Source organism: Pipistrellus kuhlii, unplaced genomic scaffold, assembly GCF_014108245.1.
Source record: "Pipistrellus kuhlii isolate mPipKuh1 unplaced genomic scaffold, mPipKuh1.p scaffold_m20_p_3, whole genome shotgun sequence".
Classification (NCBI taxonomy): Eukaryota; Metazoa; Chordata; class Mammalia; order Chiroptera; family Vespertilionidae; genus Pipistrellus; species Pipistrellus kuhlii.
In genome coordinates, this window is record NW_023425529.1 from 163,553,023 (window position 1) to 163,578,723 (window position 25,701).

At 43.0% G+C, this 25,701-nt stretch overlaps 1 protein-coding gene and 1 pseudogene across 6 annotated transcripts in view; both read right to left on the bottom strand.

Moving 5' to 3' along the window:
* CSGALNACT1 (chondroitin sulfate N-acetylgalactosaminyltransferase 1) overlaps window positions 1–25,701 on the bottom strand; it is a 299,546-nt gene that overhangs the window by 142,858 nt on the left and 130,987 nt on the right. For 4 of the 6 annotated variants that reach the window (XM_045588828.1, XM_045588832.1, XM_045588831.1 and 1 more), the window contains exon 3: window positions 15,272–15,369. The exons of 1 other annotated variant lie outside the window; for it this stretch is intronic. The gene's annotated coding sequence lies outside the window, so the exon portion shown is untranslated. Of the gene's footprint in view, window positions 1–15,271; window positions 15,370–15,720; window positions 16,004–25,701 lie in introns of those variants that run through there. One more of the 6 variants, XM_036459254.2, reaches the window with a different exon arrangement.
* On the bottom strand, window positions 17,531–19,198 carry LOC118729708 (annotated as a pseudogene).

Here is a 25,701-nt window from a genome sequence, read left to right on the forward strand (position 1 = left end):
TGGTAACAGAAAGCATTTTCGGCTCAGGGCTGTAGTACTAAAGAATAAGCAATAAAGCATTGTAAGCCCTCTCTTTATTTTTTTTATTAAGAGCTTGTTAGCCTGCTCAACTGCAAAGAAAATATTCGGACGCAGGAGTGATGGCACCCCTACTATGTGTACAACCAGCACCAGACAGCACGATGGGCCGGGGGAGCATCAGTGTGGACTTCAGCAGACTTAAAAGTGGGTTTACATTTGAATTCCGGCCCCATCACTTTCTCTCTGGGTACCGCTGGACAACTTCTCTCTCTGAGCCGCCACGTCTCATCTTTATTTAAAACACTAATAAGGAATAGCTCCAGGGGCTGTTCTAGGGAATAAATAAGGGAATTTTACATGTAAAGTAAACTACATCGTGCTTGGAACATCCTGCAAAAATTGGTTCCCAGTTGTTTTCCTCTGGCCCACACTTAGGCGAGTCACCCAGAGCGCCCCAGAGAGAACGCAGGCCTCCCCTGGTCTCTCCTCCAACCCTGAGTGAACAGGAAGGGGCTGCTTTCCGTTAGAGGAACTAGTGGTGCAATTTTTGTGGCAAGACTAATGAGCACATGGAAATGAAGAAGGAAAAGCAAAAATGATCCTCATCGAGGCACCTCATCAACCACACGCAGACAAGCTTGCTTTTCCTGCTTCCGATGACACATGTAGCTGGCGGGGCCTTTCCCACAAGCTGTCACCCAGCCTTTGCGGCGTGGGTAGGCTGGGTGGATTCTGACTCCGTTTCCGTGCCCTGCGTTCCCACCTGGGCCCTTTCTTAGAGAAATCCACCCGCAGCCTGTGGCTGCACCACGCCGCTTCTCTATCCCTGTGTCAATTCCCGGGGTGGTTACTCTCAAACCACTAATCTTACTGAGCTATTTCCTGCCTGGTTTCTCACGGGCTGCTGGGGAGGAGCAGAGATTCTGGAAGACGCTGGGCCATGAGATATAAGATGGGAAGAACCGTAACAGAGAACCTTTCTCCAAGGGAACATCCAGGTCAACGCCACATTACCAAATCCTCGCTTCCTGACCGAGCAGAGCTCCCGGTCCTAGCAGCACCCACGTGAGGGGTTTGGGAACAGGACCCTGACAGCGGTCCTCCTCGTTACCATGTACGCCCTTCCCGCAACATCCGGGACCACGCCTGCAAAGGAGCGGTGCCAGGCCCAGGCATGCCCTCCGGGCGAGGCCCAGAGGCTGAGCCATCACGTCACATCAGTGTTTTTTTTTTTTGTTTGTTTTTTTTAAGGATTTTTTTAAAATATTTTTTAATAGATTTTTTACAGAAAGGAAGAGAGAGGGATAGAGAGTTAGAAACAAAGCTGAGAGAGAATCATCGATCAGCTGCCTCTTGCACACCCCCTACTGGGGATGTGCCCGCAACTAAGGTACATGCCCTTGACAGGAATCGAACCTGGGACCTTTCAGTCCTCAGGCCGATGCTTAATCCACTGAGCCAAACCGGTTTCGGCTATCAGTGTTCTTTCAACAGGAAACCAAGTCCCTTTAGGAAGCATGCTCACCATCAAAAAGAATTAGGAGGTGGACACACCTGCTGCAGCCTTAGAGAAAAGGAATGAAACGTAGAGACCTTTTCCAGGTAGAGTGGTTTTCAACCTCTAGAAACAGAAAGACCACGTACAGAGCTTCTCAAAAATGGTGACAACTTGGCACCAGCCCAGACACACAGAATCAGAAACTCGGGGGATGGGCTGGGAAATGTGCATTTTCTAAAAGCTGCAAATCAAAGGTTGAGAAACGCTGGCAGAGTCTAGGACCACGAGTGGGGTGCAAAGCAAACTCAGAATCGGGTTTTGGATTATGGGCGGTATTTTCAAAGGCCGGTTGGTGGCACACTGCTCTTAAAGGGGCAAAGACATGGCATAAAGGAGCCTTCGAAGAAGAAAGCCGGGAACTGTGAGGTTCAACCAGCATGTGTCTTTATTTTAAAACTCCCAGATCTTTATTAGGCAAAGTGCCTTGTACCCTACAAGGTAGAGGACCTTTTCCAAATGTGTCTGATCGCCAAAACCTCCCTTTGAAAAGCATCCATAGCACTTACCATCTCTGGAAAACACTTTGGGGACCACTAATCAGATGTATTTGTTCTCCATTAACTGTCTCTAGAGGTTTCCTGAAAGGACAGTGTATTGAAAAACTTCATTTCAAACCACGTTTGCCTTGCCACCCTCAGGGCTGGAGTGCAAGGAGGTGCAATGGTTGAAAACTGACTGCACTTGGAGATGAGTTTGGAATCAGGTGATGAGGTTCCTGTTTCCCCCGTCTCCCCACCTGGGATGCTACTCTAAACCACTCACTCCTTCTCCATCTTGGTCTGAACACAAGGAAAAATAAAATCTACAAAGTTGTGAGTGAGAAGAAGACTGTGTATACACATCACCCAATTTCGTGGAATGAAGTTGCCAAGGGCATCCACATTTCAGTAAACCTCCTTCTGTAAAGATGATGCAACAGAAGCCCCAGGTGCTGTGATCCTAGGAGCTGGTGCTAAGGGCATAAATGCCTCTGCATTGCAAGAGAGATCCTTAAGAGAGAGATGCCTTCCAACTTTGGGTCAGGTAATGCCAGTTATCAATCAAAGGCCTACCTTTCTTCTCTGATTTCCCACCTTGGGAATCAGAAATGCAACCTTTCAACACAAGCAACAGACGTCCGGCTATGATCAATTACATACTCTCTTTTGTGACCAGCATTTCAAATACATAACAACAGCAAAAATGCCACATGCAGGGTGATGACGACGATATTAATATCGTAATACCACCCTCAATATCATATTCTAGCCAGTGAGAACTCATCACAGACACTATTTTTCCTGTAGGTCATTATTTGGTTCTGAGCAACATGAAATGAAGTTCAGCTAAGCAAACTTCGGAAGAATCCAGTAACGTATACTCTTCCGGGAATACTAATCACTTAAGTGTAAATATTACCGTAATCAACAAATTTGCTGAGTGTCTCCTCTGCACCTGGCAGTATTGCAGGAGTGGGAAACAGCCATGAACAAGAGATTAAATAAGCTGCCATCAATGCAGCTCTTATTCTAGATCTAGGAATCTAAATTTTTAGAAAGTTAACTAGATTTTTGTCCATTTCCATTTTCTTTCAAGGTTTACTCATGATTATAAACCCAATCTCCCCTTGATTCCCCCAAATTCTGAATTGTTAGAGCTGAAAGAAATGTCTTTGGCAGCTCTGTGCATGGCGTGAATTCCAGGCAGGCAGGCAGGGGACCTAGATCTTAGCTGTGTTTGTATGTCTGACCGTAGATGAGCCCTTTACTAATTAATCTGAGCCTTAATTTCTACATCTGTTAAATGAGGACTGGATTCGAGTCCGACTCAAGCACAGTAGTCTAGGATGTTTGGAAATATATGGGGGGTGGGGGGGTAGAGAGAGGATGCAACCTTCTGGCTGACATGATGGCTGAGTAGGCCCAGGAATGCTGAGCATCCTGCACATCACAGGACAAGCCTGGCCTAGGTCACCGAGCTTGTGAGAGCTGAGCTGGGAGCAGGACCAAGATCTGCTACACCCAGTTTGGGGTCCTTTTCAGGACACCATGCCAGTTCATTCTTTTAAGGATTATCTAGAGTGCCATACTCGCTGATTTCCATTCATTTGAAAATAGGCCAGGTAAGATCGCGAAGGTGCCTCTGATGGGAAAGCTGTCTGCCAAGATCCTCTACTCTGAAATCCTCGGACTGGGTAGAGCAGGTCACCTCTAGTTATTGTTCCAAGACTAGCTCGATTTTTAAAACTTCTCCTAATTCCTATCAGGAAAGTCTTTTCACAGCTGAAGCTCATAAAAATAAAATAAAATTATTATGTCACCTAGATCTAATGTCTACTAAGATCTAGCTCATTTGCACAGCTATTGTATCTTGTTACACAAAGATATAAACCTTATTATAGCCCTGGTTTTCTTCCAAAGCCCGAAGGGGATAATGCTAAAATATTTTACAAGCAAATTCTCACTCCACGGAATTATAAGCAGCTGTGGGGAGAATAATACGGGAGCCAAGCAAAAACCTTAAGTAAAAACATCTTATCAAGTAAGCAGTGTAGTTAAACAGCTAATCTTTTGATTCTCTGGTAAGAGGGTGCAATGCTGGCTGGCTGAGCGGTGAAAATCAGACATTTCCCTGATATGTATCATAAATGAAAGGAGGATTTTGCATCTTCAGCCAATTAGGTTGAAATGTCATCTCTGCCTCCTGTCCGTGTGTGGCGAAATTAAAATCTGGCTCCTTACAGTTATTTAACCTCTAACCTGCCCTTAAGGCATATATTCGGGTGGGCGGATGGCTATAGAAAGATTATAAAATATCTCCAGAAAGATTCTTATCCCTAAATTGATGGTTCTCAAACTGTGCACTGAGGCACCCCGGGGCACCAAAGAGAACTCAGTGTGCTTCAGAATAGTTTAAGTTTCTAAGCAAAGCACTGTGTTACTAGACACCTGCTGGACATCACGCAGACTCCTAGCTCAAGGGAGTTCACATTTCCACATTAGAGTGAGCTACGTTCCTTCTGATGATATGACTGCTTTGCGAAACTACATTGCAGCAGTCACTGTGATAAAAAGCAACTGCTGCACAAAACGAAGCGGCAGTTTGTAATCTGATTCCAACGGTTTAGAAGCTGTGCGGTGCCCAAGAGATGCACACATCCCGTCATTAAGTAATCGGGCTTAGGAATGAGAGCCAACTATTATTTTTTCAATTTACTGTATTTTTTCCCCCAAACAGCTACTAAGTTGTTAAGACACATGCATAAACTAGTGGACCTAACTAATTAATGAAAAACAAAAACAAAACACGGTTAGCCATTTCTATTAGTGTTAGGAACATTAATGAGACACTAATGGCATCATGAACTGAGAACGTTAAACCTCTGACCTAAACATTTTGGACAAGCTCCAAAAGACGGTGGAAATAGGGAAGTTTCTTTTTCAAAGAGCAGCTATTTGGAAAGAGATCAGCTCCTGGGCCACCTCTCTGAGCAGTCACAGCGGCAGCAACAGCGGAAGGGCCAGCACCGCCAGGTCCCAGCTCCCCACGCCACGTTGGTCGCTGCCACCTGTGTGGAGGGTTCAAATACAGAGGGATCTGCATCCCAGAACACTCAGCTGCAGCGGCCCACGGACCACTCCATGCACTCTGTGAGAACAAGGATGTCTCCCTCCTCCCGGAATCTCCCGCATCTTGCAATGGCTGACTAATGGTGGATATCCAATTAACTAATTAATGAACCAACAAACAAATGAATTATCTCAATTATGTAAGAAGGGAAAGAAAAAGGGAAGAACCAATGAACAGAGATCTCCCCCCCCCCCCATTTCAGAATGTGAAAATGCATATAATGCTAATGTTGATAAGAATTTATTGCATACCTACTATGTGCCACGTACTTCACATGGCACATAGTAGGTATTATAAACATTAATCTCAATCCTTAAAACAATTCTAAAAAATACCATGCATTCCATTTTCCAGAAACAGAAAAGGAAGGGCAGAGGGGACAAGTAATTTGGACGGACTCACATTGCTATTATACTACTAAGGTTCCTCTCCTCCAGAAACACCCAAGAATGGTCCCACCACCAAACTGCTCAATAGCCATGTGCACCCCTAACTTAAGAAATTCAGTAAAAAGGGTATGTCTAGCTATCACCTTCACTCTGCTTCAAAGGGAATTAAACTACCTGAATAAACCTAGCACGTTGAATACAAGTATCAGGTTGGTGGTTGTGCACTTTTGATTTTGTTCCCCAAACCAACATAAGACAATGGATAGCTGGAAATTAGAAGTGTAGCAAATAGGGTAACCAAGAAGCTATTTTCCTGATGCACTTTTGACTCTTCCTCAAATTCAGTTATCTTCTTGCCCCTAGCCAGTTTGGCTCAGTGGATAGAGTGTGGGCCTGTGGACTAAAGGGTCCCAAGTTTGATTCCGGCCAAGGGCACATGCCTGGGTTGTGGGCTTGATCCCCTCCAGTAGGGGGCGTGCAGGAGGCAGCCAGTCAATGATTCTCTCTCATCATTGATGTTTCTATCTCTTTATCACTCTCCCTTCCTTTCTGAAATCAGTAAAAAAAAAAAAAAAAAAAAAAAAAAAAAAAAAACCTATTTTTAAACATTTTCAGTTATCTTCTTTCATTCATCTACTTTTTTGTCTCAACTTTCTCCCTGATTTTACTCGGGGAAAATTTTGAGACCTTCGTTGAGGGGGAAGGTATAGACTAAAAAAAGAGGTTAGAAGAAAAATACTGTTTGAAATGAACTGAAGACTTAAATCCTTTGCCGTTTTATCACCTTCCTTATCAAAACTTCAGGAAGCTCCATTCATCCAGCCCATATGTAATCTGCTAATCTATACCCAAGTACAGTTCTCACTCCAACAGTAGGTCAGAACTCAAATTAGGAGAAGGCTATAGGTGAGTGTTTTATTTTGCTCTGTTGTAATAAATTATTATAAAAGTCACATGTCATAAATTGTGTGATGGTCCTTAATCAACTTTTCATTTAATCCCTTTTCTCCCCCTATCAAGACTTTTACTTCTTGGTTATATCTCACAGGCTTGGGACAAAGTGGGCTATTGGCACATATTATAAATGTAGAAAACATATTTAAAGGTATAAGCAGTCCTGACTGCCAGTGTTTATTATACTGTATATGAGATCCTGGTTCTCCTATCCATTCTCTGGGAAATTTCCCAATAGATTGTCTTCCTGTGTAAGTAAGTCTGGTTGATTTCTATTTCTTGGAACCAAGAATCCTATTAAATTATATCCAACACTTTAATTTGCCAACAAATAGAATTTTAAACATTAACTACCATTATAGTTTTTAAATAGGTATTATAGTCTCAATATATGTTTCTTGAATTGAAAATATGCAACTTTTTTTTTCAATTTAAATCCTCACCCAAGGACATGCTTAGAGAGAGGAAAAGAGAGAAGAGGGAGAGATGTGAGAGAGAAGTATCAACTGGTTGCCTTCCATTAGTACCCCAAATGGGGATCAAACCCGTAACCTAGATATGTGCTCTGACTGGAATCGAACCACAACCTTTTGGTGCACTTGACAATACTCAGCCAACAGAGGCACTCCAACCGGGCGAAAATATGCAACTCTTTATTAAAATACTTACATGTAAACATTAATATTCCTAATTACCATATATATGTTTAAAGAACTTCAGGAAAAATATTAAAACATCAACTTGGGTTGAATGTTTTTTTCTGGTGACCTTGACCATATGATCATGTTTGTAATGCTATGAAAATCTAAGTAACGATTGAGCTGCAAGTTTCCAGAAGGTTAAAATTATTTCGTTTGTCCACCCTCCATCTCTGATTTTCATCCCCACGTGCCCCCCAACCCTCGCACACACAGCCCCATCAGCTCCTTGCCCTCCTCCTTCTGCACAAGCCTAGGCTGTCCGGATTCAAGGTTCACTCTCAATTCTTCAGGAAAGCTATTACATAGCAGGTCAGGGCCTTTCCGTGAACAGAAAACTGCCTCCTAAGTGTCAGCTAAACATTTTGAAATGGTGCTCTTTCAAGCACCAGAGTGTAATTTACAGTTTTAGAGTCATGATTTTCCACATGAAAGGTCCATTAGTGTGATGAAAAAAAAAAAAAGAAAGAAAGAAAAAGAAAAATAGCTGGCTCTTTTAGAACAGTCAAAATCAAAGCCTGGAGTTTGTCATGCCCTCTCACTGCGTCAGACCAAACATTTCCACTCTTAATCATAAAAATAAATTTTTAAGTGTCATACAAGCATTTCTGGATGAGCAATAAGATCCTATTTGTTGAAGAAAAACAAGTGAGGAAGTGGGTAATGTTGAATCAGATTTTAACTGCAAATATAAGCAAATTAGGAAAAGAAATAACAAGGTCTAAAATTAAGTTTCAAAGATCTTATCAATGTAAACACAGTTTGTTTTATTACATAATATACTTTAAAATAAAAAATGATTTTTTAAAATTTGAGCAAATGAAAAATAAAGCTCAAGGAAAGAAAAGTCTCCAAACAAAATAAATCCCTTTTGATTGATTTAATTATTTAAGTGTGAACCTTGAGGGGAAAAAAAGACACCTACTAAGAAGGACTCCTAGTGGCTAATTGGAATCAATTAAAAAACAAAAAAAAAAACAAAAAAAAAAGCCTCGTAGCCATTTCCACACAGGGGCCTCTCCTGCAGACTGCACTTCATGGAGAAGGCCGCACTGAAGCACCAGCCCCTGCACTGAACTGCCTGCCCACCCTGTTTTGGATCCTATTTCAAACTTAGAAAGGAGTTCCTGACATCCTATTTCAACCAATAGGACTGAGACTTTCCCCATCCAATCAGAACTGCTCAGCCTAACCAACCAGAACAAATCTATTATGAACAATCAAGACAGTGCCTTTTGGACCAATCAAGGTGTGAGGATTTGGAGTCCTTGTTTGCATGAGGACAGACCAATAAGGGACCAGGGGTGGGGACTTTTGGGCATATAAACCAGCTCCCTTCTGGCTCTGAGAGCACACTTTCCTTTCTCACCTAAGAATGAAAATTTAGTCTCCCCAGCTGAGCTGAAACACAGAGAATGTCTCAGCAGAACAGAGCAGACCAGCACAGAGAAGAGCAATCTAACCAGAGAGGGGCCTGGCCCTGGCCGCCTAGCCCCAGGCCTGCCTCACAGCCAAGCTGTATCACAACTGAGCTGTTTACACCGAAAAAAGTTTCCTTCTTCACTGCACCCCCAATTGGGGATACCTGCTGCTGTTGAATTGGCACCAATAATCATTAGTTGACAAAAAGATTAATTATATTTTGTAAAGTAATGTCTTTAACTTACCTTATTTTTAACTATGGTAAAATACACACAACATAAGATTTACCATCTCAACAATTCTTCAATATACGGCTCAATAGTGTTAAGTACATTCACACTGTTGTGCCACCAATCTCCATAAGTTTTCATCTTGCAAAAACTAAAACTCTTTACCAACTAAACAACACTCCATCCTCCCCTCAGCCTCTGGCAACCAGCATTCTTCTGTGTCTTTAAGATTTCTGACTACCGCCTCATATAAGTGGAATCAAGTCCTTTTGTGACTGGCTTCTTTCACTTAGCAAAATGACCTCAAGATCCATCTACGTTGTAGCATGTGTCAGAATATCCTTCCTGTTTAAGGTGGAATACTATTTCATTGTACGCACACACCGCATTTCTCTATCCACTCATTTATGGATGGAAATTTGGTTTGCTTCCAGCCTTCTTTGACTTTTTAGACAATTTAAGTAAGCAGGCACTGGGGCTGGAGCCAGGCCACCTGGGTTCCACTCCCTCCCCTCCATGGCAGCACAGAAAATACAAATGTTAGAAAGAAAGAAGGTAGAGGAAAGAAGGGTACACTGTGAAGCAAGCACCCAGCAAGTTAAAATACTGACACTGCTGGGCTCTGATGAGGACTTTCAAATACCGGAATGTTTGTTTTACAATATGAATATGAACAAACGTATGTTATATGCTGACCATGCAGAGACAGTGCCTCCTTTGAGGGCAACGATGGCCAAAGGACAGATATCTAACAGATAAACAACAGAGTAACAGGGAAAATAGATGCAAGAGGGACACAATGGCCCAGCCCCATCCCAGACCAAGACTCTAGAAAGGCTTCCCAGAGCCGAGTCCTAGAGAAGGAACAGTCAGGAGGACACACAGGAAGGAGAGGCACTGCCAAGATGGGACAGCAGAATAAGACATGGACATGAGAGGGTGAAGCACAGCCTTAGAGGCGAGATACTAACTTGAAGAAAAGGAGATCTCAATATGCAGGGCCTCAAATGAACAGAAAAGAAAAAAAACAACAACACAAGGCCTAATTAAGTGTCGATCAATAGGAAGAAATGAAAATCCACCAGAAGTCAGGCATCACTGGATACCCATTCTGGTGCCAATATGAATCTCCTGGCCCTTGGCTGGAGTAGCTAAAAACAAATTTCGGCTCAGAGGTGCATGTTAAAAGCCTAGCAGCAAAAGCTGAAATTCATTAAAAGCTCACAGACCTGATGTCACACATTCCATTATATGGAAACTAGTAGCCCCATGCACGAAATTCCTGCACATTAAAAAGGAAATTAAAGGAATATTTTAATACTGCTATTTGCCCTTTCTCTATAATAAAAGTGTCAGAGATGAAAGAAAATTAGTAAAATGTATATGAAAATCTTCCTCCTGTCAGAGTCTGGGGTGCGCTGCAGGATCCAGAGTCAAGTCCCTGCCCATCAGTGCAGGCCTCAAAATCACGAGAGACCCAGACCCGGCCAGCCCCACCCCCATTGGGAGAGATCCACACCCAGCCAGCCCCATCCCCGTCAAGCCCTACCAGGTGGGGGGGGTGCAGCCTCAGGTTCCCCGACCTGAGGTGTAAGGTGCAGCCTGAGGTCCCCCAACCCAGTACCGGGGCAGGGGCGTGCCTTGAGGTGCCCTGTCAAGCCCCGCCAGGCAAGGTGCATGGCTCGAGGTCCCCTGTCCCAGCCTGGCTCCACCCAGCCTCAAGTCCCTGCTGATTGCTCGTTAAGGCTCATTATGGGATCTTGGCCTCCACTGTGGGTGCAGCCATATTGTGTTACGGAAACCCCACCTCTGCTGTGGGCGCCATCTGTGAGAGCGTGATGGTTAATTTATATATTCTCTCTTTATTAGATAGAATACTCTTAAAGTCCACTACATGTCCAAAAGAAGGCCACCTTACCAAACACTAAGTGATCTACTCAAGTCTCTACCTTTTCAAATATAAGCAACTTGCCAAGTTACTACATTATAGTTTTGTATTAGTATTTACTTACAACACCTGCTTCGTTCCAAAAAATATTGAATCTACTACTGTTTCATTTTATCTGGTAGTTGTATCACAGGGGCTCAAAGAACTTTGAAGACCTATAAGGTTATTGTCTATAGTTTCTATTCCCCAGGAACTACACAGGAACTAATTAGACCAGTGATCGGCAAACTCATTAGTCAACAGAGACAAATATCGACAGTACAATGACTGAAAATTCTTTTGAGAGCCAAATTTTTTAAACTTAAACTTCTTCTAATGCCACTTCTTCAAAATAGACTCACCCAGGCTGTGGTATTTTGTGGAAGAGCCACACTTAAGGGACCGAGGAGTATCATGTGGCTCTCGAGCTGCAGTTTGCTGACCACTGAACTACACCATGAAAATGAGAAGACCAAGATCTGTGCCCTGCTCAGGTCTGAGTCCAAGAGACCATCCTGCAAACAGCGATGATAATGCAATGACACGTGCCAGTATAGAAGGATGTGGAAGGGGTTAACAGAATAAAAAGAGGCACCTTCAGGTCCGGGACATACCTTTGTTCACTTTTCGGGTCACTCACTCACCCTGACACTCATTCATTCCTTTCTTCAGTGACTTATAGGCACCAGGAGATTTTTCTAAGTCAGTGGTCGCCAACCTTTCAGACCTCATGGATCAGTGGTCTGCGCCACCACGAGTTGGCGGCCACTGTTCTAAGTGTTAAGATACCTGTACAGGAATGCTCCACAGATGGCTGCTGAAGGATGAATAAAAGTTCCTTGGGTTGGGGGTGGGAGGATGGGAAGGAAGAAAGTATTCCAGGTAGAAAAAAAGAGTTTGGTGACCAACACAGCTTCCAGCAGTCACAATGAGTGGAGGAGGGACAGGCAAGAGAGAGAGATGGAAGGTGGGACACATGAAAGGGTGTGATTAGGAGCACAGGTTGCAAAACAACCTTAACAGGAGGACCAGGATTAAGGATGCGTGGAAATGTGGATGGATTTCAGGATAGAGAGAGACAAAACACCAACATGCCCCACCAGTGTGGCTCAGTGGTGAGCATCGACCTATGAACCAGGAAGTCACGGTTCCATGTCCAGGTTACGTGCTCGATCCCTGGTAGGGGGTGTGCAGGAGACAGCCAATAAATGAATCTCTTTCACCACTGATGTTTCTATCTGTCCCTCTCTCTTCCTCTCTAAAATAAATAAATAAATAAGTATATATATATATATATATATATATATATATATATATTTTTTTTTTTTTTTTTTTTTAAAGAAATACACCAACAAAATGGGGTAAAAACATGATGAAAAGCAATTCACTGAGAAGGAACGAACCATGGTTGAACAGGCTTTGTGAAGGGCATGTATAGGACACAAGGACGTATGTCAAGCATGTCAAACTCAAAGGCTAACATGGGCCAAACAAACAACCTTTAAGTTTATGTGGGCCACAAAAAAACAAAAGCTTCAATTTTCATAGAAACGTAGGTTTATTTTGATAGAGACAAGCTGAATACAAAGGGCTGAAATAAATGTAATCGTTAACATAAAATAATAGAGCATTTTAATAAAAATTAATATTTTTTCTTGAATATTAACTTACCAGACACTGAATAACTACACAAATTAATAAGGGTAACACAAATAAACCTACTTTTCTTGTTCTCCAAAAGTGAAATATTTCCTGTTGTGCACACCAAACAAGTCAGTCCAAGACTAGTGACATGGCAATTGGTTGCTAAAATATTCACTGCTAGTATTAGTGGAGAGAAATGATGTACCTACCTTTAAGGCGAGTTAAGGGAAATGAATGCAACACAATTATTGTAATCAGTCAACAGTGAACGTTGTAGTTCATTATTAATAATTATGTATAACAGAATATTGTAAAATCAAGTGACGAAATTTTTATTAAAATGATTCTTACATACTGTTATATTAGCTGGGCCGCAAAAATATTCATTGTGGGCCACAAGTGTGACATGCTTGATGTATGTATTGCAAACTTTTTATGGCCTCACGTTATTAAATATTTGGATCAAACAATTGAAACAGGAATTTGGGGGATAAAATAGGACAGGTTTAGGAAATTTGGGAAATTAAGGGGACCATAAAGGAAAGCACAGGGCTGCAGAGCAGCAGAAGGTATATTTCCATAGAATAGAAAAGCTGAAAAGCTGCAACAGGTACATTTCCATAGAAGAGGGAGCTGGGAGCAGCAAAAGGTCTATATTTACATAATAAAAAGGAAGCCCTTCATCCAGAAGAAGAAAGCCCAAAGGGAATAGGAAAACAATAAGGAAGGGATGGGTGGGAACCTCACGTCTCAAGTTAGGTCCAACCTTTGAACCCAGGAGTTACTAGAGTAACCAGTCTAAGGGAATGGTGACCAATCAGAGGAGATATCAAGGCACCAGGATCTGCAGCCTTCATAAGCCACAGGGAAAAGGAACTCATTCAGTGGGATCTTCCCCCACCCCCTCCCTATCTGGGGAGTCCATTCTCTGGGACTCTTTCCCTCTCCCCACATTGGAGTCTGTACTTGTTCTTCGATGAATCTCCACCTTAGCTATACTCCCTCTGTCCGTGGATTAATTCTTTGATTCCGGCGGACAAAGAATCCGGGTTCCAGTCCAAAAATTCCGTTTCCCAATCAAGCCTGTCCTTGATTGCATTCCATGACCTCCATGCATTTGGTATGGATTTTCTGCCCACCGGAGGGAGAAACAACCCTGACACTTTTCCCAATGTATCGTTTGTTTCTTGCAGGTCTGCTGAAGGTCCACACTCTGAGTCTATAAAAGACTGAGTCAATAGGAGCAACTCCTGGAAAACTGACTCTCCCAAGCTAAGACTGCCCCGGTGGAGACTCGGTAACATTCTATTTCTGTGACCATCACTAAACCCACCTTGTGATGTCCAGCCCTGCCCATTTGCTTCCCACTCCCCACTCCAAGCACTTCCTGTCTTACTACTCTAATAGCTTCATATTAAAGCACAAACATCCCATAACTTTGCATTGGCCCAAGTAGACCTCAATCGTTTATTCTTTCATACAGTTAACTCAGGGTGTTAATAATTATAGTCTACATTGTCTTCTAATGACATTGTTCTCTTCTACATCATCCAAGCCATTCACAAAAACATCAAAAGGTCACAAAACCTAAAATTAGAACAATTCCAGATGCCCTACAGGTTGGCCCTAAATCACTCAGTCCTCTTAACCTCTCGACCTTCTGCTCAGAAAAGAACTTGTGAAAAAATTATTCTTTGGTTATTTTTGCATGTATTATTAACCTCTGGCCAAGGTTGTTTTTATTTTTCTATTTTTGGCAATTCAGACACAAGCCCTTTTAAACTCCTCATATTCTATTGTTTTAGTACAAAGCACTTCATTAATACAAAATCAAATGTTTTGACTTCCACTTTTTGAATATAACCAGTGTGACGAAAGTGAAAACTAAAAAAATACAAACAGTGAACAAAACCTCCACAGAATCGTGTTAAATGAAGAGGAAGAGCGAAGGGAGTTTTCTTGCTGATAAGCGCATGCTGAGCACAGCTTACCTATTTTCATTATGATGTCTATTGACTAATTTCTAAAGAAAACCAAGGAAGGTTTGCTCTGCTGAAGATAAGAGTCATATTTATAACTTCCCAATTCATACTGCTGCATTTCACCATCTATGATGTCTCAAGGTTCCTTTTTTTAAAAAAGTTCAGTTTTGCCAGATGTAATAAAATATCTTATTGCAGAGAAACACAAAATTACTGGTTACAAGAGCCGAACTAAAGCAACTTTCCAGAGACTGACATCGGTCCCCACACTAACACCAACCATGTAATCCACTGGGGGACGAGTCTCCCAGAGTTCTAGAAAGTATACCCCTTCGTTGTTATAAGTCAGAAAGGGTGATCACTCTTCAATTTCCTAAGCCATTCTATTGAAATAATTATTTGGAGACATGGTCAAAAATTAGGGGCTACATATTTGAGAAAACTTAATATTCTGTCACAAGTTCCAAAAGGAGAACAAATGCTCCTATTCAAGCGAACAGTTTTGTTGTTTGTTTGTTTTTAAGAGTCCTGCCGTTCTTCTAAGTGCATGATTGGTTTAAGTCATTTGCCACTTTGGGAAGAGAGAAATTCTGAAGAAGTTGGTAAAGTCAAATGTAGATTACAAGCCTTTACAAAATGAATAAAAGGACTCAAAGCAGCTAAGTAATTTCATTACTTTGAAACAGTTTCCATATCTTAAAATAATAGCTTGCTATTAATCCAACTATTGAGAGTGAAATGAAATTAACATATTTCAAACATAGCCAGAATACCGAGTTCAATCAAACCAGGCAAAGCTCATTTCTTGAGTAATTTATGATTAAGAGGCTCACTTACCTGGAAGCATGTAAGAAAAGAAGGTTGTGGATGGAACTACATCATTCCTCTACTGGGTAAAAAATACTTCGGCTTCTCTGCTTGACACGGAAAGGACTCTAAAAAAAACAAAAAACAAAAATAAAATAAAAAATAAAATAAAGAAAAAGAAATAGGAGGGTAGCCCCTGTGGATTTCCATGTCTTAAATGTAGGTGGTAACATCTTAAGTCACTTACGATTTAAAATACAAAGCATCTAAAGTATTGCCCCCAAAATCAGAATGGCAACGGGTACAAAAAAAACACAAACATTTGTTTAAAAAAAAATCACAGAATCATGGTTTAACAAATAGTGAAAGCCATGAAGAAGTGTATGTAAAAGCAAAGCGGAGGACTCATAAGAAAAAAGAGAGAGAAAAAAGAAAGAATGAAAGAAAGAAAGGTGCCCGCTGCCCGCGCTGAGACCTACCTAACGGGCAGCTGGGGCCGGAGCGGCACTGAGGCCAGAGCTGCCAGGTGGGGCAGGAGCTGAGCGCTGCCGCCTCCGAAAGGACCGCGCTCAGCGCCACCAGGTTGTCTAATGGTTGTGCAATGATTTAAAAAAAAATAGCAAATCCTCCTGGAAGTTCTCCACGAGGGAGGGGAAGGGATCACACGTTTCGAAAGAATCCGGAGGGGGGCAGGAGAGCCAGATTCCCAGGACCAGCCGGCAGCGCGGCTGCTCGGCAGCCAAGGCGGCCCCAGCAGCTCCGATGCAGCGGAGCTCAGCGCAGCGCAGCGCAGCGCAGCGCAGCGCAGCCCCGGGCTGGGGGGCGTGCTCGCCGCTGGGCCCCTGGGAACCGCGGGCACAGCCCCAGCCCCGCCCGCCGCCCTCCCGCCCTGGGCCCAACGCCCGCCTGTCTTCCCAGCAGAAGGAGGCAGGAGAGATCGAGCCACACCGCGTGCCCCCACACCAGCCCTGCCTCGAAGGAATCCCACTGGAGGACACAGATGTGTCCAGGAAGATTTAAAAAAAAAAAAAAAACAGATGGAAAGGAGATAGCAGGCCAGGCACTCTGGAAGCAAAAGCAAGGGGAATGTCCTGGAAAAGGGACTCCGCCCTCCTGGTCGGTGTGTGAATAATGCTATCTTCAATTAGTTACCGCAGAGCCGGGTCTTTCCCAAGAGTTTTCAGATTTTATCTCACCTGTCTTTGTACTTCAAGTAATAGCGAAAAGTAAAAAAAAAAAAAAAAAGTTAGAAAACATGATCACTCTTCAATTTCCTAAGCCATTGTATTGAAATAATTATTTTGGGATATGGTAAAAAATTATGGGCTACATATTTGAAAAAAATGTGTGCCCGTTTTGCTGCAAGAATTAAAAAAGGTGCCCAAAGAGAGAGACGTAACCCACTCAGGCCTGCATCCTCTCTTCAAGGGGGACCATCTCCTGGAGGCTGAAGCTGATCTCTCACAATTGCATGTCTTCCTTCACCTCCGTTTGAAGGTTTTCCCTGAAGCACGGACATTAACAAGGTCAGCAGGAGGATGAGATGCATCGCTAAAGGTTTGGAGTCCATGTGTATCCACACACTGCAATCAGTGGGTTTCCTGTTCAGTGGGTTCTCTCCAGTCCTCCCTGGCAGCGCCCTCTAGAGGCTGCAGCGGCAGCCCAGCCCCTTCTGGCTTTGATCTCCCGGAGTGCACTTCCCTCCCCACTTGGCTAATTAATCTATGTCTAAATGGAATTGCAGTTGGCAGAAAGGCAGCAATGCCCAAGTGGAATAATCGCATGAACCCGGATCTGAGTTGTTTTCCATCCCTGACAACAAATGTTACTCTGGAGCCTGCAGGCCAAGAGTGGAAATGAGTTTATAATTTGGCTTTCCATCTCATAGTCTTATTCTCAGCCACTTAAATTTTCTTCTCTTTTAGCATGCAGGGGGGGGGGGGGGGAGCTTTGGAGGCTAAGTCACCAGCATGGTCTTTCTGGATCCTTAATACATTTTCTTTGCCATCTAAATAAAAGCAGGGTGAAATCCCCATTATTCTAACCCACTCTTGGTTTTTGTTTTCTTTCTTTTCTTTCTTTCTTTCTTTCTTTCTTTCTTTCTTTCTTTCTTTCTTTCTTTCTTTCTTTCTTTCTTTCTCTTTCTTTCTTTCTTTCCTTCCTTCCTTCCTTCCTTCCTTCCTTCCTTCCTTCCTTCCTTCCTTCTTTCTTTCTTTCTGCTTTTCTTCCTTCCTTCCTTCCTTTCTTTCTTTCTCTCTTTCTTTCTCTCTTTCTTTCTTTCTTTCTTTCTAGGGTTGGCAGAGCCAGTTGAGACTTTATTTGGGGGAGGAGGGAGAAACACTTGATTTGGCTTTTACTTGGGGGCACAGGAAAGAGGTGGTCCCCCAGGCAATAAACTCCCCCCACCCCAAGGGTGAGCGGAGGACCGGGGCTGAGCCTCAGGCAGGGCTTCCTGTGCCCACAGCTTCGGGGCACAGCTCCTTTCCCGAGGCTTGGAGGATCGGAGGGCCCACAGTCATCATTCACTTGGGAGGAACATCAGAGGATTCAGACACCAGCTTCCCATCGCGGGTCAACATCTTCTTCACAACCACCATCTTGGAGGAGCTGGTGCTGCTGAAGCAGCCAGAGCTCCCACCAGAGCCCATGTTGGCCTGGAAGCCCAGGCCATCGTTGAGGTTCCCATAGAGGGGGTCATCAGCTCACCTGAGTAGCAGCTGGTAGTCTTGGTGTGGATACTCATGTCCTGCATCCCCGATTCCAGCCGGTTCTCCTCGGCCTCAGCAGCTTGCAGTAGGTGGCATCTCCACCTCCAGGGCCAGCTTGTTGTTCATAAGCTCCTGGTACTCACACAGCTTCTGGGCCGTGTCCCGAGTGGTGTTTCTCAGAGCAGCCTCCAGCTCAGCCACCTTGGACTGAGCATCCTTGGCGGGCAGCTCCCCACGCTGCTCAGCATCAGCAATGGCAGCCTCCAGGGAAGCCCTCTGGCCTTTGAGCCCTCCATCTCAGCCTGGAGTCGGCTGATATTCCAATTCATCTCAGAAATCTGAGTCTTCGTGCGATGCAGGTCATTCCCATGCTTCCCAGCCAACATCTGCAGCTCCTCATACTTGATATGGTACGTGGTCTCAGCCTCAGCCCAGCGCGCGGTTGGCGTTGTCCTCATACGGGTCCTTGACCTCGGCGATGATGCCCTCAAGGTCCAGAGAGCGGTGGTTGTCCTTGGACAGCTCCACAGATGTGTTGGAGGTCTGGGACTGCAGTTCACAAACCTCCTCCTCACACAGCTGCCTGTAGAAGTTGATGTCATCAGTCAGCCCTTCCAGGTGGGACTCCAGCTCTACCCTGTTCATATAAGCTTCAACCACATCCTTCTTGATGAGGACAAATTCATTCTCCATCTCTGTGCGCTTGTGGATCTGCTCCTCGTACTTATTCTTCAAGTCCTCCACCAGCCCCTGCATGCTGCCAAACCTTGCTTCCGGTCTCAGTTTCTCCTGACCCAGCGTGTCCAGCTGCCGCTGAAGGATGTTGATGAGGCTCTCAAACATGTTGTCCATGTTACTGAGAGTCATTTTCTGCTGCTGCAGGAGGTTCCATTTGGTCTTCAGAATCTTATTCTGCTGCTCCAGGCACCACATCTTATTAATGAAGGAAGCAAGCTTGTTGTTGAGGGTCTTGATGTGCCCCTTCTCCTGGTTGTGCACAACCTGGATGTTGGGGTCCACCTCCAGCTTCAGGGGGCTCAGCAGGCTCTGGTTCACTTGGACAGCCATGATGCTCCCCATACCCCCAACCCCGCTATAACCCCTGGCCAGACTCATGCTGGTGCCCAGGCCACCTCGGTAGCTGCTGCCCACGTGGGAAAAGCACGGTTGAGGAGCTGATCCAAGTGCCCTGTCCACTGGAGTATGAGCGGCTGCTGAAGGCCTTCTGGGTCATCCTGTGGACATGGTGGAGGCTGGAGTGGAGGCGAGAAGGCTGAACCAGACAGAGATTCGAGAAGCCAAAAAGTTGCTTGTCCAAACCACTCTTGTTTTAATAATGAGACTAAGTAGACTTTTAGCTCTTACCTCCAACTGATGATTAACAATCTAATTTGTTCTTCTCGCACCAAACACTTGAAGAGAAAGGCTTAGTTTCTCATCTACACACTGTAGTTTACATTCATCCCGCCTCTAAGAGTCTGGTCCTAGGAATGCCAAACTGCAGGTGAAGAGCTACAGGATGGCTCAGCTCCTCCCTCTTTTCCTACTAACAAACTTATTAAAAGTGTGGTCCTTGGCTCTCAGAAGTACATTGTCTCCTTAGCGATTGCACACATCACGTTCCCCAAGAAGGTAGTCATTCAAGCTAGAGATGGAAAAGGAAAAAGACAGGAAGGCAGAGCCACTGACAAGACTCCCTTGGAGATCACTGTGGGAGGATTGCTGAAGGTGAACCACATGCTAAGGAAACGTGGGTGTATTCAACTGGACACATCCGCCATGAAACCTCAACTGCACACCTATCACATTCCATACACTGTGCCAGCTGCATTACACATGAACTTATTTGACCCCCACAACAATGCTATGGATACATGCATAATATTCCCATTGTATAATACAAATGGGAAAAGTGAGGCTCAAAGGTGTTAGGAAACCTTCCCAACTAGTATATGGTAAAACTGGGACTTTTCTGACTTCAAAACCTAAGCTCCCATCAACAGATGAGTGGATAACAAAGCTGTGGTACATTTATACCATGGAATACTATGCAGCTGTAACAAAGAAAGATCTCTTACCCTTTGAGACAGCATGGAGGGATCTGGAGAGCATCATGCTGAGCTAAATAAACCAGTCACAGAAAGAAAAGTATCACATGATTTCACTCATACATGGAGTCTAATGTAAGCTCATGAACAAAATAGATCCAGAGACAAAGAAGCATGGAACAGACTGACGAATCTCAGAGGGAAGGAGGGTGGGGAGAGATTAACTGGGGAACATATATGCATATATGCATAGCCCATGGACACAGACAATAGTATGTTGAAGGTGTGAGAAGGGTGGGTATAGGGTGGAGAGAGTCAATGGGGGGGAAATGGGAGACATCTGTAATACTTTCAATAAAGATAAATAAATCTATATAAAAGCCTATGTGACTGAATGGCCAGTCGCTATGATGCGTACTGACCACCAGGGGGCAGATGCTCAAAGCAGAAGCTGGTGATCAGTGCACTCCCACAATAGATGCACCGGAGCACATGGCTGGTGAGCACAGCTGAGGCAGTTCAAGGCTCTTCTGCATCCGCAGCAGTGCTAGCCAGCAGCCCAGCAGTGGGGCAGAATGAGCAGGAGCAGCATGGTGCTGGAACTTGGGCGCCTTCCCAGCCGCCTGGGGTGCACTACTACATCCCTTGGGGGATGCGGACTGCAGTTTTGGCTGATTCTCACAGGCCTCTAAATCAGGCCAAAAACGGCGGTCCAACATCCCCCAAGGGGTCCCAGATTGTGAGAAGGCCCAGGCCAGGCTGAGGGATCCCACCAGTGCACAAATCCATGCACCAGGCCTCTAGTAAGTAAATAAGCCTAAATTCTAAAAAGAAAAAAAGAAAAAAACAAGTCTTTACTTTCTCTATTATGCAACACTGCCTTATCTATAGGTGCTAGTTCTCGGATTCCCTAACAGAGGTAGGTATTTGCTTCATTAAGGTGGTAACCTGGCAGAGACTGGGCCATGGGAACTAAGGCCATGGGAACAAAGACCCTCCCCAATGTCCTGAATCCCTCATTCTTCATAAGAAATCACAGTGACAAAAGCACACTCTTGGACAAGTCTTCCTGAGTATCAAAGAAAAAGACAACAAGAATGTGCTAAAAATTAAAACAAATTTCAGCAAAGCAACTGAAGGTACACGGAGTAAAGTTACCTTGCTTTGTCCAATTAAAAAAAAATAGCTCTCAGTAATATTCCCTCGGTCTAAATACTTGTATCCAGGACTGAGGTCCCCTCTCCTGTCAACAGATGCCCAATGTGTTCTCGAGAGAGTGAGGATTATAGAGGAGCTTCTGTGATGGTTCCATGAGTTATAGTAACAAGAGAAAGCAAGATGTGCATGAGAGTAACTTGGAGAATGTCCATGGAAACATCACATACTTGGGTTTTGGAAATGTCCCAGGAAGTCTGCCCCACCCCACAGTAACAGAGTTCGTCATACATCTACTAGCAGTGCTCCATACATAAGTCAGCTTTCCATCATGCTAAAAGAAGACTACCAAAAGCCAACTATTAAAAAGAGCAGTTGAAAATGAGGACACTGAGACCAAGGATATTTTAACAGTCTAGGAACTGGCTTTACTCACTGTGCAATGCATAAGGGAAAGTCCCCAGCATTTTCATCTCCAAGGAACTTCAAAAACATGACTGGCCCAGTGGTGCAACAATACCCATCCATGAGCCTTGTAAGTTCCGAAGCTCCCTCACCTTCACAAGTGTAAATCTTTAAATCTTTATTTAATCTAAACCATATGTCAGACACATGGATTCCTGAAATGTGAAAAGTAAGAAGGGAAAACTAAAAAGCCCTTTCATCATCAATGTGCCTCAAATAACAAATGAAAAGCACTAAGAGACTAAGTATGTGTCTGCCAAATGAACCTGCCTCATGAAATTTTCTTTGTGCACATGTAGATAATAGCATGTGTGTTTTTAAATCTTGATGGTAATGTTCTTTTATTTGCATAAATCAATGGCGTCCTCTTTGTTATGGTACTGGAAGACAGAGCAGGGTTAGGGTCAAGAACTGTGTAGCAACTTCTAAAATTATCTTTCTCAAGAATTTGTTTCCAGAAATAACATGCTTTTGGATGCTACACATTACAAATCACATGTCACTATATTCTTGATCACGTTCCTTTCATATTAAATAAAGTTACTGAAAATAATAGGTTTTAGGACACAACTAACTTTAAAAGCCATGAGCTCTTCCCCCAAAATGTTGTTCTCTATTATTCTGTGAAATGAAAAACAGGATCTCTGTGACCTGGTCTTATGTCTCAGAAGCAGACCAAATGAGAAGGTATCTGTTTCTTTCTTTCTTTAAAAAAATAAAATAAAATAAAATAAATAAAAAATAAAAAAGATATATATATATATATATATATATATATATATATATATATATATATACATATATATATATATATATACACACACACACACACATATATATATATATATATATATATATATATATATATATATATATATTTGATTTTTTTACAGAGAGAAAGGTAGAGGGATAGAGAGTTAGAAACATTGATGAGAGAGAAACATTGATCAGCTGCCTCCTGCACACCCTCCACTGGGGATGTGCTCGCAATCAAGGTACATGCCCTTGACCAGAATCGAACCCGGGACCCTTCAAACCACAGGCAGATGCTCTATCCACTAGGCCAAACCGGTTTCTGCAAAGTATCTGTTTCTTATTCCTAATCCTTCCAGGGCAGGTAACTATTACTTTTTTCACTTCAATTTCTTACTCTGATGAATGGGGATAATCTCAGATACTATTTAGCAGAGCTATTAAGACTATGAACAAAATTATCTTATACTAAATTATCTGAAGTCTCTTTTAAAATGTATGGGTTTGTTATCTTTAAGAGTATCAAATAATTTTTCCTTATACTCCAAAGATTTATCCAGTGCCTCCTAAGCTAGGCAATGCGGGGGAAGGGGGGAGGTTGCTCCTGTGAGTTTCCTCTTTGAATCATCTGCACATTATCAACACGGGAACCACTAACATGATGAAGGAGGAAATGACTCACCTGCTAAATAGAGATACAAATTATATGCTGTTAGACAGTCTGATTTGGATTGGAGAAGAACAGAGCAATATCTAGTCTCTTGGAGAGAAACTAAATTGCTCTGTTTGCCATTGGTTGTGAGACCAATAACCCAATTGTTTCCCTAAATCAGTTAAGATGCAGACAGACAATTGATGTACCTCCATAAAAGAGAGCTGTTTCCCAGTACACTGTCTGCAGTGTCATAGTTATACTCACATGCAATTGTTCCGTTTATGAGATACCCTCTCCCAATAAATTCTTCCAGCCAGCCCTGCTCCTGTTAGATCTTGCAGCTGCTCGACACGTGTTAGGTATCATCACAGATGCTAATGAGGCATGAACAGTGTTTCAGAGAGACCTGCTACAAGGAATCCTGTGCAGAACAAGATATTGTGTGTTCATCTGTTGTGGACTAACTGGGTCCCCTCCAAACTCATATGTTGAAATTCTACCATGTTTCCCTGAAAATAAGACATCCCCTGAAAATAAGACCTAGCACATCTTTGGGAGCAAAAATTAATATAAGACACTGTTTTATTTTCGGGGAGACAGGGTAGACCCAGTGTGATGATATTTGGAGGGTAGGGTCTTCAGGATCTAATTCTGTCATGAGGGTGGAGCCCCCATGAGTGGGATTAGTGTCCTTCGAAGAAGAGGCCAGAGGGCTAGCTAGTTCTTTTTTCACCATGTGAGGATACAAAGACATGTCAGCTGTCTGCAACCCCCAAGAGGACTCTCACCAGAACCCAGCCATGCTCACACCATGGTCTTGGACTTCCAATCTCCAGAACTGTGAGAAATAAGTTTGTGTTACCCAGTTTATGGTGTTCTGTTATAGCAGCCCAAGCTGACTAAGACATCGTCATAAATGCTTTACTATAAGACTTCAGACAAGTCTATAACTTGAGTCTCCACTTTCAGATATGAATAATAAAGGCGTTGGACTAAATCAGTGAATTCAGTAAAAGAAGATGATCTATTCGTTGTCTTCCCACCCCCATTGAGAATCCCGGAGCATAAGAAGATATGTTACAGATGGGATATGTTACAGCATTTAGACTTAGATGTTAAGACTTGGAAATGGGAGCTTAAAAATAGTACAAGCTCTTGTAAGAATTAAAATTGTGGCTTTCTGAATAGAAAGATTTTACCAGACTACTTGATGATAGGAATCATTTGGCAATCAAAACCATGAGTTTATCCATTAAACAAGTGTTACATCTTGTCGTTGCCTTTCTGACACATAGCTGGCTGGTAGAATCAAGCATGCACAACTCTCCATTCAGCAAAGTAAACTCACCCCCAAAGAAGACATAATCTCAAGGTTACAATGTCCCAGGCAAAAGAGGCCTTTGCATAGGACAACTCAACAAGAACAAATCCTGTATTCCAACACCCTACACACCAACGGACCAGCCCCAATAGAACAGAAGTAGCAACGAGGAGATGGCACAAGTGTGTGGTTCATAAATACCAGACCAAGTCCCAGTTCTGCCAGTGAGTTATTGTTTGACCTTGGGCAAGTCACCTGCAACATAAAAGTGTGGACCAAATAATCTCCAAGTTACCTTCCAATTCAGAAACTGCACTTCCTTTTTATTGTTCCCCATAAAAATCTATTGCCACTAGAATGCTTGCAGCATCTTTAAGGTCAGTATACACATCTCCATTACGGGCCATTTTTCAATTCCCGCATTCCCAGTCTTCTCGGGAAGAGTGCACTCAGGACAATTGCCCAGGACACAAGTTTGAGATGCAGAATGGATAACGTTTGTTTTCTCTGGCTTCTTTATGATCCCCTCTGGCTAAATGCTACCCTCTGCGCTGCCAAGTCTCCGTACTCCTGGCACTGAGGCATGATCTATAGTATTCATAGGACTGGTGACAAGGTGATAGATGAAGAAATTAAATCTTTCACCAAACTTGAAGGGGCATTTTGAATGGGAATTTTTAGCCTCTTCCTTCCCAGATGCAGGAATGTCAATAGTTGAGAGATACTATGATGTTGGGGGGGGGGGGGGGGGAATCATTCCAAAAATGGACTTGCCTCCCAAATGATCTGTTATTATCTTGCAAATGTATTACTTTTGCTATATCAATTTTTTTTTAGTTTATTTCATGTTATGCTCCAGCTGAGAGGGAATTGGGAACACACTGTCTACATTTTCAAATAAAGGACTGAACAGAATAACTATTTCACCATGAAAATGAAAACTATGTGTAAATATTTATACAATTGAATTTAAGTCAATTCATTGGATGAGGCCAATGGAAGGATGCTTTCTTTATACTGAGAGCCAACAGGACAGGAGAAAAATTTAATCTCAACATTCAAATAAATAAATAGTAATACTGCTTATAGACACTGTTTTAAAAATATGCATATGGAATATAAATGGGCATTATTCTCAGGGATTCTACAATTGCTATATACTCTTTACTATGTATACAGAATAACAATGAAATGGGTAGGGGTAAGAACAGAAAACACAGATATTTAATCAATAAATATTTTTTTAAATATATTTTATTGATATTTTACAGAGAGGAGGAAGGGAGAGAGATAGAGAGCTAGAAACATCGATGAGAGAGAAACATCGACCAGCTGCCTCTTGCACACCCCCTACC